Raw genomic sequence first — 14,061 nt, 5'->3', positions numbered from 1 at the left:
ATAGGGCTAGCTCCCACCTTTATTCCCTTCCTTTTCATAAATAACTATTTATAATTTTTTTTTAAAGAACATAAAAAAACAAAACAAGAAAAAAAACTTTTTTGTTATCATACTGTAATACAATCAACCATTTCTACTTCAAAATCCAACTTGGTATTTTAATTCCCCCACTAGAGGGAGCCAAAGAATGTTTTGACCACACATGGTATACCCAATCTAGGAAACCATGTTTGTGATGGGGGATAAGTTACATTAGATATCTATGTCATTTTTAACTAGTTTTATTTTTAAAGTGGAGTTCATAATATAATATATAATATATATATATATTTTTGTTCTATCTCAAAATTCATATACTAGCTATGCATTATCACATATCAATTATGCTTGATCAGTTCTTTAATATATTTAAAAACTTACTTCCTTTCTTGCCAGCGATCTTGTGGCAGTTTCCATTTTAGCTATGGGCATGTGAAGCCTAGTTGATTATTCTTCCTGGTTTTCGGTAGAGAGGAGCATGCTGGGTAACCAGCATGCACCTCTCCTTCTCGCGCATGCGCAGTTAAACGGCGCTCGTATCGCCGTTAGTTTGTATAGTTGCCATAACAATAGGCAGCGACGGAGTAAGGTCCCGCCCTGTTGTTATGACAACTAAAATAAACTAAGCATGGAGATAATAAAAGAAAGAAATGCCTAACCTTCCAAGCAGTGTATTTCCAGCGCTTGGATAAGGTGGGTTTTTACAGGCATTTAGCAACATATAATTTATTAATTTAAAATATATAGATATATATATAATCTGTATCTCTCTCTACATACATTTAGCAACATATATATATATACACACATACACACACACACACACACATATATATATATATATATACACATACATACACATATATATACATACAATATATTATTTATGTATTTTTTAGATCGATCGATCGATAGATAGATCGATAGATCGATAGATATAAATATATATATCTATATAAAAATACAAATAATATGTGTAGATATAGATATAGATATATATTGATATATTGTGTGTGTATTTTCATCCCAAGAAAGATATATAACTAGACCCTATTTGTTAGCTTTCTCCTTATCTCTAACCCCCCCCATTTTTTTTTTATCTCTCTCTGCCAGTTGTTATGGTAACATTTCTAATCCTGGCCATAAAAAACAATACAAGGTCGCCTTATTTTTTTGCAGTCAGCTCACTAATTAGCATGCTTTGGGATAGATATAGATATATATATATATATATATATATCTATATATATAGATATATATAGATATATATCTATATATATATATCCCAACTTGATGGTTGTATTTAGGTGCTGTTACTAGGCCAGAGGCCTCCATTACCCCTCCCTGGCGGTTCAGTTAATTAGTTACATGTGCTGCTTGGTGGACTACTGTTCCCAGCCAGTCCAGTCCTGCTCCGTTCTTCACCATTGATTTTACACTTTTCACCTAGTCTATCTTATGGCCTCGCACCCAGCTACCATGGCATGTGTCATCCAGAAATTGACTGTGTTACAATCGCCGACATTTCCCAGAACCATAATTTATTTTTATTGTAAGAGAGTATTTTGCCATGAGGTGCCATGTTTAACCACTTGACGACCGCCTCACGCCGATTTACGTCGGCAAGGTGGCACAGACAGGCAAAATCACGTACATATACGTGATTTGCCTTCCGCGGGTGGGGGGTCCGATCGGACCCCCCCCGGTGCCCGAGGCGGTCGTCTTTTGTCCAGCGGCGATCAGAGGTGAGGGGGAGACCATCCGTTCGTGGCCCCCCCCTCGCGATCGCCGCCGGCCAATCACATCATTCCTTTGCTGCTGTATGCTAAACAGCAGCAAAGGAAATGATGTCATCTCTCCTCGGCTCGGTAATTTCCGTTCCGGCCCGAGGAGAGAAGACAGGTATGTGAGTGCACAACACTACACACACACAGTAGAACATGCCAGGCACACTAAACACCCCGATCGCCCCCCGATCACCCCCCCCCTGTCACAAACTGACACCAGCAGTTTTTTTTTTTTTCTGATTACTGCATAGTGTCAGTTTGTGACAGTTACAGTGTTGGGACAGTTAGTATTACCCCCCTTTAGGTCTAGGATACCCCCCTAAGCCCCCCTAATAAAGTTTTAACCCCTTGATCACCCCCCGTCACCAGTGTCGCTAAGCAATCATTTTTCTGATCGCTGTATTAGTGTCGCTGGTGACGCTAGTTAGGGACCTAAATATTTAGGTTCGCCGTCAGCGTTTTATAGCGACAGGGACCCCCATATACTACCGAATAAATGTTTTAACCCCTTGATGGCCCCCTAGTTAACCCTTTCACCACTGATCACCGTATAAGTGTTACGGGTGACGCTGGTTAGTTTGTTTATTTTTTTTAGTGTCAGGGCACCCGCCGTTTATTACCGAATAAAGGTTTAGCCCCCTGATCGCCCGGCGGTGATATGCTTTGCCCCAGGCAGCGTCAGATTAGCGCCAGTAGCGCTAACACCCACGCACGCAGCATACGCCTCCCTTAGTGGTATAGTATCTGATCGGATCAATATCTGATCCGATCAGATCTATACTAGCGTCCCCAGCAGTTTAGGGTTCCCAAAAACACAGTGTTAGCGGGATCAGCCCAGATACCTGCTAGCACCTGCGTTTTGCCCCTCCGCCCGGCCCAGCCCAGCCCACCAAAGTGCAGTATCGATCGATCACTGACACTTACAAAACACTAAATGCATAACTGCAGCGTTCGCAGAGTCAGGCCTGATCCCTGCGATCGCTAACAGTTTTTTTGGTAGTATTTTGGTGAACTGGCAAGCACCAGCCCCAAGCAGCGTCAGATTAGCGCCAGTACCGCTAACACCCACGCACGCACCGTACACCTCCCTTAGTGGTATAGTATCTGATCGGATCAATATCTGATCCGATCAGATCTATACTAGCGTCCCCAGCAGTTTAGGGTTCCCATAAACGCAGTGTTAGCGGGATCAGCCCAGATACCTGCTAGCACCTGCATTTTGCCCCTCCGCCCGGCCCAGCCCACCCAAGTGCAGTATCGATCGATCACTGTCACTTACAAAACACTAAACGCATAACTGCAGCGTTCGCAGAGTCAGGCCTGATCCCTGCGATCGCTAACAGTTTTTTTGGTAGCTTTTTATTGAACTGGCAAGCGCCAGCGGCCTAGTACTCCCTGGTCGTAGTCAAACCAGCACTGCAGTAACACTTGGTGACGTGGCGAGTCCCATAAGTGCAGTTCAAGCTGGTGAGGTGGCAAGCACAAGTAGTGTCGCGCTGCCACCAAGAAGACAAACACAGGCCCATCGTGCCCATAGTGCCCTTCCTGCTGCATTCGCCAATCCTAATTGGGAACCCACCACTTCTGCAGCACCCGTACTTCCCCCATTCACATCCCCAACCAAATGCAGTCGGCTGCATGAGAGGCATTTTCTTTATGTCCTCCCGAGTACCCCTACCCAACGAACCCCCAAAAAAGATGTCGTGTCTGCAGCAAGCGCGGATATAGGCGTGACACCCGCTATTATTGTCCCTCCTGTCCTGACAATCCTGGTCTTTGCATTGGTGAATGTTTTGAACGCTACCATTCATTAGTTGAGTATTAGCGTAGGGTACAGCATTGCACAGACTAGGCACACTTTCACAGGGTCTCCCAAGATGCCATCGCATTTTGAGAGACCCGAACCTGGAACCGGTTACCGTTATAAAAGTAAGTTACAAAAAAAGTGTAAAAAAAAAAAAAAAAATATATAAAAAATTTAAAAAAATAGTTGTCGTTTTATTGTTCTCTCTCTCTCTATTCTCTCTCTCTTGTTCTGCTCTTTTTTACTGTATTCTATTCTGCAATGTTTTATTGTTATTATGTTTTATCATGTTTGCTTTTCAGGTATGCAATTTTTTATACTTTACCGTTTACTGTGCTTTATTGTTAACCATTTTTTTGTCTTCAGGTACGCCATTCACAACTTTGAATGGTTATACCAGAATGATGCCTGCAGGTTTAGGTATCATCTTGGTATCATTCTTTTCAGCCAGCGGTCGGCTTTCATGTAAAAGCAATCCTAGCGGCTAATTAGCCTCTAGACTGCTTTTACAAGCCGTGGGAGGGAATCCCCCCCCCCCCACCGTCTTCCGTGTTTTTCTCTGGCTCTCCTGTCTCAACAGGGAACCTGAGAATGCAGCCGGTGATTCAGCCAGCTGACCATAGAGCTGATCAGAGACCAGAGTGGCTCCAAACATCTCTATGGCCTAAGAAACCGGAAGCTACAAGCATTTTATGACTTAGATTTCGCCAGATGTAAATAGCGCCATTGGGAAATTGGGGAAGCATTTTATCACACCGATCTTGGTGTCATCAGATGCTTTGAGGGCAGAGGAGAGATCTAGGGTCTAATAGACCCCAATTTTTTCAAAAAAAGAGTACCTGTCACTACCTATTGCTATCATAGGGGATATTTACATTCCCCGAGATAACAATAAAAATTATTAAAAAAAAAAAAAAAGCACCCCTGTCGCCCCCTGCTCTCGCGCTAAGGCGAACGCAAGCGGCGGTCTGTCGTCAAACGTAAACAGCAATTGCACCATGCATGTGAGGTATCGCCGCGAAGGTCAGATCGAGGGCAGTAATTTTTGCCGTAGACCTCCTCTGTAAATCTAAAGTGGTAACCTGTAAAGGCTTTTAAAGGCTTTTAAAAATGTATTTATTTTGTTGCCACTGCACGTTTGTGCGCAATTTTAAAGCATGTCATGTTTGGTATCCATGTACTCGGCCTAAGATCATCTTTTTTATTTCATCAAACATTTGGGCAATATAGTGGGTTTAAGTGCATTAAAATTTAAAAAAGTGTGTTTTTTCCCCAAAAAATGCGTTTGAAAAATCGCTGCGCAAATACTGTGTGAAAAAAAAAAAATGAAACACCCATCATTTTAATCTGTAGGGCATTTGCTTTAAAAAAATATATAATGTTTGGGGGTTCAAAGTAATTTTTTTGCAAAAAAAAATAACTTTTTCATGTAAACAAAAAGTGTCAGAAAGGGCTTTGTCTTCAAGTGGTTAGAAGAGTGAGTGATGTGTGACATAAGCTTCTAAATGTTGTGCATAAAATGCCAGGACAGTTCAAAACCCCCCCCAAATGACCCCATTTTGGAAAGTAGACACCCCAAGCTATTTGCTGAGAGGCATGTCGGGTCCATGGAATATTTTATATTGCGACACAAGTTGCGGGAAAGAGACAAATTTTTTTTTTTTTTTTTTGCACAAAGTTGTCACTAAATGATATATTGCTCAAACATGCCATGGGAACAGTGTCGCCAACCTACCAGATTGAAATTTACTGGCACAACACCCAAAATTTACTGGCACCACCACGTTTTTACTGGCATTTCACAAAATTACATTTTTAGGTGTAAATTTCAGTATTTAGGCTACAAACAGGTATGCTAAGCAAATAGCAATGTGATTTAAGGTAGATTTTAAGGTAAAAAAACATATTTTTGGTATTTTCGACATAATAAGGAATTATCTAGTCCAATCACCTCCTGCCTCCATCACCTGTCACCATTACTCCCTGCCAGACTGCCTCCATCCCCCTCTGCCACCATCACCACCTGCTCCAGTCCACCCCCCTCTGCCACCATCCCCCTCTGCCACCAACACCACCTGCTCCAGTCCATCCCCCTCTGCCACCATCCCCTTCTGCCACTGACCCCTCTGCCACCATCATACCATGTCTCCACCCCCCTCTGCCACCATCACACCCTGCCTCCATCCCCCTCTGCCACCATCACCCCCTACCACTATCCCCCCTCTGCCAGACTGCCTCCATCCCCCTCTGCCACTATCCCCCTCTGCCACCATCACCACCTGCTCCATCCCCCTCTGCCATCATCACCCCCTGCCACCATCATACCCTGCCTTCACCCCCTCTGCCACCATCAGCCCCTGCCACAATCCCCCTCTGCCACCATCATACCCTGCCTCCACCCCCCTCTGCCAGACTGCCTCCATCCCCCTCTGCCACCAACACCACCTGTTCCAGTCCACCCCCCTCTGCCACCATCCCCCTCTGCCACCAACAGGACCTGCTCAAGTCCACCCCCCTCTGCCACCATCCCCCTCTGCCACCAACACGACCTGCTCCAGTCCATCCCCCTCTGCCACCATCACCTTCTGTCACCGTCGGCTGGGCTGTCACTCTGTCCCAGACTCCCCCCGGTCCCCGTAGACTCTGGATTGCCTGGTCCTGGATGCAGGGCTCCCCTCCATTCCGCCGGCGCGTGCTGCTCAGCCTCCGAGACCTGCTGCTCCAGTGGCAGAGTCGCCTGGCCCTGGCTCAGCTCAGCTGTCAGCTTGCCTTGCCGCCGCGGCCGCGCTCGATCAATTCGAAAATGGCGCCGGGCGGCGGTATTACGTTACTGCGCATGCGCCGCCCGGCCGAGCGCGTACGAGCTTTCCCGAGCCCGGCCGGCTTCGGAACGGCGCATGCGCAGTTGCGTGGCCGGCTCGCGGCCATCATTTTTACGGGCACCGGTGCCCGTAACGGGCATTCACGGGCGCCCCGAAAAATGGGTCATTTTTACGGGCTGCCCGTAAATCTACGGGCGGTTGGCAACACTGCATGGGAATATGTGAAATTACACCCCAAAATACATTCTGCTGCTTCTCCTGAGTATGGGGATACCACATGTGTGAGACTTTTTGGGAGCCTAGCCGCGTACGGGACCCCAAAAACCAAGCACCGCCTTCAGGCTTTCTAAGGGCGTAAATTTTTGATTTCACTCTTCACTGCCTATCACAGTTTCGGAGGCCATGGAAAGCCCAGGTGGCACAAAACCCCCCCAAATGACCCCATTTTGGAAAGTAGACACCCCAAGCTATTTGCTGAGAGGTATAGTGAGTATTTTGCAGACCTCACTTTTTGTCACAAAGTTTTGAAAATTGAAAAAAGAAAAAAAAAAAAGTTTTTTCTTGTCTTTCTTCATTTTCAAAAACAAATGAGAGCTGCAAAATACTCACCATGCCTCTCAGCAAATAGCTTGGGGTGTCTACTTTCCAAAATGGGGTCATTTGGGGGGGGGGGGGGGGTTGTGCCACCTGGGCATTCCATGGCCTCCGAAACTGTGATAGGCAGTGAAGAGTGAAATCAAAAATTTTCACCCTTAGAAATCCTGAAGGCGGTGCTTGGTTTTCGGGGCCCCGTATGCGGCTAGGCTCCCAAAAAGTCCCACACATGTGGTATCCCCATACTCAGGAGAAGCAGCTAAATGTATTTTGGGGTGCAATTCCACATATGCCCATGGCCTTTGTGAGCAATATATCATTTAGTGACAACTTTGTGCAAAAAAAAAAAAAAAAAAAGTGTCACTTTCCCGCAACTTGTGTCAAAATATAAAATATTCCATGGACTCAATATGCCTCTCAGCAAATAGCTTGGGGTGTCTACTTTCCAAAATGGGGTCATTTGGGGGGGTTTTGTGCCACCTGGGCATTTCATGGCCTCCGAAACTGTGATAGGCAGTGAAGAGTGAAATCAAAAATTTACACCCTTAGAAATCCTGAAGGCGGTGCTTGGTTTTCGGGGCCCCGTACGCGGCTAAGCTCCCAAAAAGTCCCACACATGTGGTATCCCCATACTCAGGAGAAGCAGCTGAATGTATTTTGGGGTGCAATTCCACATAGGCCTATGGCCTGTGTGAGCAATATATCATTTAGTGACAACTTTTTGTAAATATTTTTTTTTTTTTTTTTGTCATTATTCAGTCACTTGGGACAAAAAAAAAAATAAATATTCAATGGGTTCAACATGCCTCTCAGCAATTTCCTTGGGGTGTCTACTTTCCAAAATGGGGTCATTTGGGGGGGTTTTGTACTGCCCTGCCATTTTAGCACCTCAAGAAATGACATAGGCAGTCATAAACTAAAAGCTGTGTAAATTACAGAAAATGTACCCTAGTTTGTAGACACTATAACTTTTGCGCAAACCAATAAATATATGCTTATTGACATTTTTTTTTACCAAAGACATGTGGCCGAATACATTTTGGCCTAAATGTATGACTAAAATTTAGTTTATTGGATTTTTTTTATAACAAAAAGTAGAAAATATCATTTTTTTTTCAAAATTTTCGGTCTTTTTCCGTTTATAGCGCAAAAAATAAAAACTGCAGAGGTGATCAAATACCATCAAAAGAAAGCTCTATTTGTGGGAAGAAAAGGACGTAAATTTCATTTGGGTACAGCATTGCATGACCGCGCAATTAGCAGTTAAAGCGACGCAGTGCCAAATTGGAAAAAGACCTCTGGTCCTTAGGCAGCATAATGGTCCGGGGCTCAAGTGGTTAACTTCAAGTGACCAGTATGAGAGATTGAGAGCGATAACACCAAATTTAACACACCTGCTCCACATCCACACCTGAGACATTGTAACACTAACGAGTCACATGACACAGGGGTGAGGAAAATGGCTAATTGGGCCCAATTTGGACATTTTCACTTAGGGGTGTACTCACTTTTGTTGCCAGCGGTTTAGACATTAATGGTGGTGTTGAGTTATTTTGAGGGGACAGAAAATTTACACTGTTATACTAGCTGTACACTCACTACTTTACATTGTAGCAAAGTGTAATTTCTTCAGTGTTGTCACATGAAAAGATAGAATAGAATATTTACTAAAATGTGAGGGGTGTACCTTTGAGTATATATATATATATATATATATATATATATATATATATATATATATATATATATATATATATATATATATACACACACACACACACACATATACAGTGACACATGAGGAAAGGGTAAGTTCAATCCAAATTCATGGTTTTTAGCTCTATATGTAGTTGTATGTCTCTCTTTCCCATCTTTCTCTGTCTTTCTTTCCATTATATATATATATATTTAATCACTTCAATACCAGGCACTTCCTCCCCAAGCCAATTTTCAGTTTTCAGTGCTGTTGCAATTTGAAAGACAATTGCGCAGTTATGCTACACTGTACCCAAACAAATTTTTTATCAATTAGGTCCCACAAATAGAGCTTTAATTTGGTGGTATTTGCTCACCTCTTCGATTTGCATTTTTTTGGCCCAACAAGTAAAAACAAATATTCCGACCCCCTGTCAGATAAGCCTCCGATTGGCTCTCCTCTACTCACGTCTGTCAGACGCAAGTTATGAAAAGCTGATCAACGGCTCTTCCTGTTTACATCATGATCAGTCGTGATTGGGCACGGATGATCACGTGGTAAAGAGCCTGCGTCGGAGGCTCTTTACCAAGATCGTTGTAGAAGTGTGTGAGACTGACACACCGCATCACAGATCGCTGCGATGCTCACCCCCCTCGGGCGTGCGGTGGCTGTTATCCGGCAGGATGTCATATGATGCCTAGTCAGGATAACTGAACCACCGCCCGGACATCATTCTGCTATAGGATTGGCGTGAAGTGGTTAATAATATATAAATAATCTCTCAAATGTGAGTTCACAAATCCTTAATTTTTTTATTTATTTTTTATTATTAGAGAAATATGCTGTTACAACAATTATTTGCTAGATATCCTGCCCCGGAGGATGATCCAGCATTTCCTGTGAATCCGACCTGTAGAATTGTTAGGAAACAACGTTGATTCCTCCGCTGTAGAATCGGAAGATCAAGAAATGGACAAAATCAGGGACATTTAATGGTGCATATGTGAACACTGTATACCCATGCCAACCCAAGTGGAGTCACGCTGCTGCCAAGAGATTGATGAGGTTGCTCTTTATATCCCGGAGGGACTCACTTGTATTACTCAAGCCGATACCTTCAAGTCACAAATAGTACATCCAGAACATGTAAGGATCGCACATCTTTGTCATCACTTGGAAGGTTTCCCGCAAGTGGATGCTAATAATAATCGGTAAGTGAGATACTACAATTGCTTAATTAATAAATATGTGCTATCTTAAAAAAAAAAAAAAAAAAAAAAAATTATTACTAAAAATGTTATTTTATTTTTTTTCTTTTTTAAAGAAGATTGTGGAAAATGGCCTATAGAACATTCATTGCCTGGATATATGGCATCTTAGGGAAGGGAAACAGAAAGGTGATTCCTTCTTGTGCCGTAAATGCTGTGCGTGAAGTGTTTCCCGACCCGAATGTTTGCTTTCTGTACTGTAATGACTACAATGCTGGTGAAATGTTTTTTTTAGTTATTTTTTTCTTTTCTTTTAAATTTTGATTTTATGTTTTTTTTTTTAAATGTTTGTCTTTTACAGTTAATAAAAATTATATTTAAATAAATTAATGTTTTTTTAATGTATTTTATCTTTTTTTCTGTTATATTTATATTCACAAATTAAAACACACTTATTACATATGTAGTTAAAATAAATTCAAAGATCTCAAATTAAATTTATTTTTATTTTAAGTAAAATACAACCAAATCACACAGCAAACAAACATTATAGATAATATAATTTTATATATATATATATATATATATATATATATATATCATAATCTTTAGAATGCTTGCAATTATGTGTAATTTCTCCAACTTTCCACACATGCTCATTAAAGTGGAGTTCCACCCAGCATCCCTCAGTAAACTGCACTGTAAACGAATTGGATATTTAAAAAAAAAAAATTCTCAGCACCTACTGTATATCTGTTGTATTCATTTTTCACTTCCTCCTCCCTGGCCGTGGCCCATCGCATCATTTCCTGTTTGCAATGCCTTCTGGGAAGGGGCGGCAACTTCCTCTGACACTGCCGTTGCTATGGAAACCTGACCTGAAACCTATTACACTGCTTGTGCTACACTGAGCATGTGCGAGATCTGCAAGGATGAGATCCAGGAAGTAATACAGTCTGGCTTCAGATGCCCACACTTAAGATGGCTGTGGCCGGCTGTAAGTTTATAAAATAACAAACTACTGCTATAAACTAACAAAACAGACCTTAGTTTACAGACTAACTTTACTAGAATACATTAAGCTTGTGTACTATAGGGGTATTTTTATTTAAAAAGTATAATTTCGGCCGGAACATTTAACTTTCACTCGTCCCCTACGGATGTTCTGCTACACCAATAAAAATGGGTAAGTATGGCTCCAAACCATGGCAAAATTGGACGAAAATCCTTTTTTTTTTTTGGAGATTTGAATCAATTTTCTTTTTAGATTTTTTGCATAGTCCTACAATTTTAACATCCAAATTTTGTTCCCGTATCCGGTCTAAGGTTTTGGTGAAGCCAAATTTTTCCATTGCTACCAACAATGTAGTTTGGGACACCTGCACCAATTCAAAGTCCACAATTTTTTGGGAAATGATATCCATAAAAGGTGTAAGTTGAGTATTTTGCGCTAAATCCTGGGCTGTCGCACTGCCCATCACCAACCAGGAATAGAGGTTTTAATGTATTTAATCTTTTTTCTTTTATATTTATATTCACAAATTAAAACACACTTATTACATATGTAGTTAAAATAAATTCAAAGGTCTCAAATTAAATTTTTATTTTAAGTAAAATACAACCAAATCACACTGCAAACAAACATTATAAATAATATAATTTTAAAACAATAAAAATGTCATTATATAATATAGAACAAAACCCAGAATAAAAAATTACATTAATTCATTAATCATTTCAGCATGATTTAAATTCCAATTGTGATCGATAGCAGGGAATATTCATTTTCTTTGAGAAAGATTGAATGTTGATTTACCAAATATGGCTATTCCTGATAAATCAAATATTTCTTTAATTTTAGCATAAGTACCACCAGTTAGACATATGGCACCTGCCAATAGTACATTGCCTGCTGCATAATGATTTCATTTTGGTTGGCTTTGCCACAATTTCAAACGATGCAGCAAGATACACGTGGAATACACCACAACCATTGTGCCAATTGTTTTTTTTTTTCTATTTTGAGAATTCTGGAACAGCATGTTTTATCGGGACACAGCATGCTTATTAATAGCTGGTATAACAAGCTTTCAAAAACAATGAATTTTTTTTCCTTGACAAAATTCATAGGGTAATCTTGCTCTTGGGTATCAGTCACACTTTCCAGTAAACTTATATCACTTTTTCGTGGTGTGTCCACATCGGATTCGTGGTCATCATAATAACCAAGTTTACACTTTGGTCTTATGTCTGGACTGTCAGATGTTACGTTGTCAATGGACTTGAGAGTTTCTGTTCTCAGGGGGTAGGACAACCGGATGATCCTGGGGAAACCACACTCCATGGTTCCACTTCTGGGGAAGTCTTGATGTCTTCCATTATTTTTGCATGTGTTACAACACTTTTACTTTTGTAGTGTGCATCGGGTGTTGATGCTTCGAGCGGTGACATTAATTCCTCATCATACATATAATATGTATGGTCTAATTTAACATCTTCAATTTTTGCTATTTTGAAATAGCTATCTTGGGACTCGTTAAAGTGTAAATCAAAAAGACCTGTTTGTGTCCCGACCTCATTCTGTTGTATCATTGCTGGTTGTCCTTCCTTATGGCACTTGCAACTGCACATTGTCACGTCAACTGCTCGCAGACTGTGAGGTTCCCGCCATCATGAATTCTGTTCTTGCTCTTTTTGACATTCTTGTTTGCAACTGATGTTTGGTTGTTTTTTTTTTTGCAGTAGTTGGAATGAAAATGGTTGGTACTGAACCAATTCTAAGTTTTCTTCTAACACCTTGCATGTAAACAGTAAACACAATCGTCCACAAAGTGTGCTGAACAAATTCTGAATTGATCTCCTCGCTTATCTGCAAGAATCCGCGGAATCAATTCCTCAATCGTTCTTGGATCAAAGCTGGCATTATTACTCTGCCATGGCATTTCCCCCAGGTAACAAAGAGATCCCAATGGGGGATCCTGGGGGAAAGCTATATAGTTATCATTTATATTTGTAGATGTGTTATCCTATATTTTCTGCATAGTTTATCAACATAGAATTCCCTGTTAACAGATCCACGTATATGTTTATGTGCATTGATCAACGTGTGCTCCTCTACGTCCAAATATAATGTATACATTGTCTCTATATGTATCTAATGTAAAACAATAAAAATCTATTGATAAAAAAAAAGCTGGCATTATTCAACCAAGATTTTATCACTTCTGCATCTTTTGGAAAGCTGAAAAGGGAAATATTTGAAGAAATTGTATTTTTTTTTTACCATTGCTATGGCCGCAAGAGGGGATAATAATGCAGTCAGGCATGTCTATGAGAGAAAAAACACATAAAATTAAAAATTTGCATAAAATATAATCATTTTGTCGATTAAAATTGAAAAAAAAAATAATAATTCACATATATAACCATATTTTTTAGAAGGTATTTAAATTAAAAAATAAATATACAAGAAGGTATATTTAACGCAATCCTACATTTTTATTTAATACTATGTTATGTTTAAATGTAAATTAAATGGTTTAACACAAATTTTATTTTATGTATATTAATTAAATGTAATATATATATATATATATATATATATATATATATATATATATATATATATATATATATATATATATATATATATATATATATATATATATATATATATATATATATATATATATATATATATATATATATATATATATATATATATATATATATTTTTTTTTTTTATTACACACACACTTTTTTTATTACATTTAATTTAATTATAATAAATGATATATACATTTAAATTATGAATGCCAAATAGTAATAACATATATTAAAGTATGTTTTTAAATGATTAAGTGTCATAAATAGCAAAAATGTATATTACATACATATACACATTTTATATATATATATATATATATATAGTCGGAGCCCTCCGTCCTGATAGATATGAAACACATAAACACGTCACAAGACTAACAACATAAATAGACTAGACCTGAAGTGTGCCCTGGCCTGCTGTATGGTAAACCCAGATCTGCTGGGCGGTATGCCAGAGAAGGGCGCAAAAAGGCTTGGTTTAGGGAGGTAATGTTTTATTTAAGTT

At 40.0% G+C, this 14,061-nt stretch overlaps 1 long non-coding RNA gene across 1 annotated transcript; it reads left to right on the top strand.

Annotated features, from left to right (window-relative positions):
* Positions 1-610: 610 nt before the first annotated feature.
* On the top strand, positions 611-10,336 carry LOC141107204 (uncharacterized). The gene is made up of 3 exons (XR_012235811.1): positions 611-732; positions 9,576-9,953; positions 10,067-10,336. It is a non-coding gene; the product is annotated as an uncharacterized lncRNA (long non-coding RNA).
* Positions 10,337-14,061: the final 3,725 nt, after the last annotated feature.

This window comes from Aquarana catesbeiana, linkage group LG09 (genome assembly GCF_042186555.1).
Source record: "Aquarana catesbeiana isolate 2022-GZ linkage group LG09, ASM4218655v1, whole genome shotgun sequence".
Taxonomy (NCBI): Eukaryota; Metazoa; Chordata; class Amphibia; order Anura; family Ranidae; genus Aquarana; species Aquarana catesbeiana.
Note: the sequence above shows the minus strand (reverse complement) of the source record. Positions and strands in the feature narration are given on the sequence as shown.